Source organism: Petaurus breviceps, unplaced genomic scaffold (genome assembly GCF_028583685.1).
Source record: "Petaurus breviceps papuanus isolate PSGF00001 unplaced genomic scaffold, PetGlider_PUasm1.0 90919, whole genome shotgun sequence".
In the NCBI taxonomy this organism is placed as follows: Eukaryota; Metazoa; Chordata; class Mammalia; order Diprotodontia; family Petauridae; genus Petaurus; species Petaurus breviceps.
In genome coordinates this window covers 31089665-31095444 of record NW_027187378.1, presented here as the reverse complement: position 1 = coordinate 31095444, position 5780 = coordinate 31089665, and the positions used below count along the sequence as shown (strand labels likewise).

General features: G+C 43.1%; 1 protein-coding gene across 6 annotated transcripts in view; it reads right to left on the bottom strand.

Annotated features, from left to right (window-relative positions):
- The window catches only part of GFRA2 (GDNF family receptor alpha 2), a 102984-nt gene that overhangs the window by 81753 nt on the left and 15451 nt on the right, over nucleotides 1–5780 (bottom strand). The gene's annotated exons all lie outside the window — the stretch shown is intronic.

Below are 5780 nucleotides of genomic sequence, written 5' to 3'. Positions count from 1 at the left end.
AAGAAAGAAAGAAAGAAAGAAAGAAAGAAAGAAAGAAAGAAAGAAAGGCCACTAAAACATAGATGGCAGCTAGGTGGCACAGTGGATAGAGCAGGGCCCTGGAGTCAGGAGGACCTGAGTTCAAATCTGGCCTCAGATACTTACTTAGCTGTGTGACCTATGTGACCCTGAGCAAGTCACTTAACCCTGTTTGCCTCAGTTTCCTCATCTGTATAATGAACTGGAGAAGGAAATGGCAAACCACTCCAGTATCTTTGCCAAGAAAACCCCAAATGGGGTCACAGAGAGTCAAACACAGCTGAAACAACAACAGAAAACCATAAATAGGGATCCCTTCAGATAACATGTAGCCTTAGAAAACTACATATTAATATTATTTATGTTTTATTGTGTTGTTTATCTTGTTAACTATTTCCCAAGGGCATTTTAATTGGGTTGGGTCACATGCCCCAGGCTGCAAATCTGATACTTCTGTCCTAAGGCATGGCCTTCTAAGGAGCTCAGCTTTGTACAGATCCACCATTGTGGGATTTTTTCCACCCTCAGAGATCCCTCTGAAGCCAGTTAAAGTCATCTTCACCTCAGAATGCTGCCACTGGGCCCCTCACTTACAGTATACAGCCCATACATAGGGCCCCTTCCCCTAGGAGGACCATGATTCAACAGGGCCAAGCACTGTGAACTAGGAGAAAACAACATTGGATTTATGAGGCCATCAAAGTTCCAGAATAAACTTAGTCAGAAACTTGCTGGGTAAACATGGGAAAATCATCTCATTCAAGAACTCTTAACTTGTTTTATGCCATGGACCTCTCTGGAAGTCCAAGGAAACCTCTGGACCCCCTTTCCAGAATGTGTTTAGATGCAATGAATAAAATTCACAGAAACACATAGGAAACCAATCATATTTAAATCAAAATGTAATTTTTTTCCCTTCCAAATTCACACATGCCCTAAAATATGCTCACAGACCTATGGAACCCAAGAACTCCCTTCTCTAGGCCCCAGTGGTGTCCTCATCTATAAAATAAGGAGGTGGGGCCAGACCAGACATATCAAACATGCAGCCTGCCAATAACATTACCAAGGTGGGTTCCTGAACCAGCCTAAAATGTAACTGGGAGATATTTAACAAAATAAATAAAAATGACAATAGAACACAGATAATGTTTATATTTGGTTTTCTAATACAATATGTGGGCTGCAGGGCCCCATTTCTATAGGAGTCTGTTGGCACAACTGGGCTAGACTCTCCTCAAGTTCCCTTCCACTCCTGAAAACATCCAATGATTAGGAGGCTGTTAGCCAGACTCCAGCCTGAATCCTCCAGTTTTCCCTCTGGTGGGGAAAAAGGAGGGTGGCGAGGAAGAAGGGGACCTATGACTATATTCCCTCCCTTCAGGGGAATTCACAGACAATCCCCACTGACAAGCAAAGGCCATCTGCCTCTCTCTTCTCTCCTGTCACAAAGCCCTGTGTCCCAGTTGCTGTTTCTGAGAAGAATTCCTTTCATCCTAGCTTTGATCTCTGGCTGGGCTTCTCCAGCTTTGTGTACCTACCTCACCCCACCCCATCCCAAGTGGAAATCTACCCTCTCCCTCCTTTCCTCCTCTCCCCCTCCCCAGCTTCCCCTCTTCCCTTCTCTCTCCCTCCCCCCTTCTCCCCCTTCTGTCCTCTCACACCCTCCCTTCCTTCCTCTCTCTTCTCTCCCTCTCACACACATACACACCACACACACACACACACACACACACACACACACAAAATCATGCACCCCTGCTGGTTCCCCATCACCTGCCTCTTCCCCTAGAACCACACCCCCCTGGGCTGTCTCTGCTTTATAAACCCCTTTCTTCTGATATACCTTCCTCATGGTTCTGCCTTGCTTTCACACGCAGCCCACCTGCTTTTCCCCAGCTATAAGCACTCTGACTTGGGAAGAGAAAGACTTAAATTTGAATTCCAGCTCTGATAATTATCAGCCTTCCAACTTTGGACAAATTACTTTAAACTCTCTATACCTCAGTTTCCTCATCTGGAAAACAGGCATAGTTATTATGAGAAACATGCTTTGAAATTTTAAAATTGCTACAAAAAAGTAGGTTATTATTTTTTATTATTGTTATTTTAGATGTAACTCAAGAGAATTTAGAATAATAATTATTATGCTGGGTCACCCACATGACCTTCCCCAAAGATCTAGGATACATCTTGCTTCACAAGCCTTGGAGCCCAAGAACAGAGCAGCTGGCCAAGGGATCTCAAGTCCCATGACTGAATTCAAGGCCTGCTTAGTTGGGGAACAAGAAGAGAAAGGAATGAGAAATAAACTACCCACCCCAACCTACCTTGGTTAGGACAGTATTCTAAGGGGATCTGGTCACTTTTATTGCCCCCCAAAAAAAAGTCTTGATTGACATGTTCTATTGGGGCACCAGCAAGTGGGTGGGGGGGCTTGAAGTAACAATAGTAGCTATCATTTATAGCAAGCTTTGTCAAATGTTTCATATACAGTATCCCCTGTGTGCCTCACAGGCACCCTGAGATAGGTAATTCAGGTGTTATTATCCCCATTTTACAAATAAAGAGAGGTTTAAAAGGGGTTAAGTGACTTGCCTAGGATCATACAGCATCTAAATGTCTGAACTGGGATTTGAACTTAAGTCCAGGTTCAGCAGTCTCTCCATTACAACACATTTCCTGACAGTAGGGTACAAGTATCCAAACGAAGGATCCCAGGATTCAGGTATAATACAATATAATGAAATGGATCAATACAAAGTTCTCAAGGAATAGGCAACAGAAGGAAGAGAGCAACCGACCCAAAGACCCAAAATACTGCCCTTCCCCCAAATCCCTGGTGTCCCAGGCTTGAAGAATAACACTGGTAGTAGTGTGGGTGTACTCCACACCACATATACACTTATAAGCACATTTATAGAGTATAAATGAATACCAAGAGTAGCCTTGAAAGGGGGGAAAAAAACATTATGCAACCTCAGTCTTGCATATACCCATAAATTCACAGCACACATATATCCAGTGTATAAATGAACCCCCCAAGAGTAACACTAAAGGGGAAAGAAAGCCAATAAGCAACATCATCCTTGAATGTAGAGAGGGAGAGTAAGGCCCACCTAATTCCATCACATCACAAAATGGTGGCACTCCTAGGGACCTTGGAGACAGTCTAGCCTAGGTCCTTCACTTTTAGACTTGAAATAGAGGTCCAGAATGGAAGTAAGTTGACCAGGCTTAGTCAGCAATTAGGGGCAAAAAGATTCCTAGCCTTCATCTCTTCAAGTTCCCATCCCGTGTTCCTTCTGCTATCCTAGGTTGTTAACTCCTACCTGGTGCTCTTAAAGCCCCATGGCCCTGCCTAACATATGCTTTGTCCTAGAGGGCATTAACCCAGCAGCATCACCCCCTTTCCTCCTTCCTTCTCTTCCCTTCCCCCACTACTCTTCAGACTTAACACCCAAATAAGACTACTGATTCACCGTATCATAGGGATGTCTCTAGTTAGAGGTGATCTGGCAAAGGCAAACAGAGGGCCAAAGAGCCCAATAAGGGCTGGCCTCCATATCAACCAGAGATGACATTATCTAGCCCTTAAAGGCTTCCAAAGTACTCTATGTGCACTATCATATTTGAACTTCAAAACAACTCTGTGAACAAAAGACTATTGGTATTATTATCCTCATCACACAGAAAAGGAAATTGAGGCCTCAGAGAATATGTGATTTGTCCATGTTCAAATAGCTAGTAAACACTGGAAGGAGAATTTAAATTGAGATCTCTCCTAAATACAATCACAGCAGGAGGACCTGAGTTCAAATCTGGCATTAGACACTTGACCTTGGGCAAGTCACTTAAGCCCAATCACCTCCAAAATGAATGAATGAACAAATAAGTAAATGAATGAGTAAATAAATAAATACAACTGCAGCATTATTTCCTCACATGCCCTCCCTGATGAGAAGACCCTAGCATTTACTCTTAGGATCATAGTTTTGGAGTCATAATCTATCTTAGAAGCAATCCAGTCTGGCATCCTACCTTTTATAAATGAGTAAATGAACAGGAGTGTGACAGTAAATGTCTAAATATCAACTCTCAAATATCTATAGATATATATACATACATTTTATTGTTTTGGGTGGGGTTTTTTTTTTTGCTTTTTTAGAGGGGGGGGAAGGCAGGGCAATTGGGGTTAAGTAACTTACTCAAGGTCACATGGTTAGTAAGTATTAAGTGTCTGAGGCCAGATTTGAACTCAGGTCCTCATGACCCCAGGGCTGGTGCTCTATTCACTGCACCACCTAGCCGCCCCAATATACACACATTTTAAAGTTTCATCAGTATTATTAATATTTTCCCCATCACTTTAAGTCTCAACAATCAACACAACAATAATTAAGCCCTGACAGCATTTGCTGACTTCTGAGATACAAATGCTCATACTGAAAATTTAGCCATCGGTTCTTACAAGAGGTTAAGAGCTGGTTCCATCACACTCCCACAACTGAGGCACAGAGACATTAAATAGCTTGCTAAGGGTCACACAGCAAACGTCAGAGGCAGGATGTGATAGTAAGTCTTCCTGACTCCCATTTCAATACTGTATCCACTATGCAAAACTGCTTCTCATTCCCTAAAAGTATTACTCTTTATGTGTGGGGGAGGTGGGCAGAAGGACAAAAAAGTGACTAGGGAGGAAGGGGAGGGGGAGAGAAGGGGAAAATGTATGTCTGACCCAGCTGCCTGTAGGCAGCAGATAATAGGGAGCTGATACTGTGGGTTAGAGACCCAGTAATTTGCTCATTTGTCTTGTTGACATCCTCGTCTAGCAGAATGTCAAGTCCATTAAGTAAAGATTTTCTTCTAAGAGGACACTTGGGCTTAAGTTCAGAGTCATCTGATGTATGGACTGGGATATGGGCCCAAGCTGCTCCATGGCCAAGGAGACATACTAATGCCCACTGGACCACTGGATGCCACCTCATTTTGCCTGGAATTTCTCCAAAGTCCTTCCTACTTCTGATGTCTGTGGCTCATCTCCCTTCTGCCGCCCATTCTTCAGGCTTCATGATGTCTTTCTTTCTCCATTAGAGGCTTCCCTTGATATTCATTTTGACATGATTTCATCTACAAGCCTCATCTGGCACTTGTATTAATATGAGAGTTTGCCTTCAGGACCCAGAGAGGACAGGGCAGGCAGAAAAGGCACATTGGGTGTAGCCAGAGTAAAAGCATCTTGAGCATCCACAGGCATATGAAGGAGGAGCATCACTGCCCATGACTTTCATCTCATCAAAACACCTCTTTTTCTTGGGGAAGGGAATGACTCAAGGGCAAGGTCTTTTTCAAATTCATTCAAAGAATATAAGAAATTACATCTGGAAAGGACTTTAATAATTATCTAGCTCAACCACCCTATGAATGAGGAAAATGAAGCTTTTGAAGAGGAAAGGACTTGGTCAAGGTCATACAAGTGGCAGAACCAATACTATCATCCAGGTCTCCTAATTCCATTATAGGGCTCTTTTCCTTATACCACAATGCATGTAAGGGTAGGGCGGAGGGAGAGAAAGGAGGACTCAATTTAGATGCCAATCCATTTTTATGGTTTCCAGATGTATTCCCAATAGGAGTCCAGAGAGAGAAAGATCTTTAATTGTCTAATTTGAACTGCTGCAACCCTCTGCTTGTGGGTCTAGAATTATTCTCACACACACACACACACACACACACACACACACACACACACACACACACAC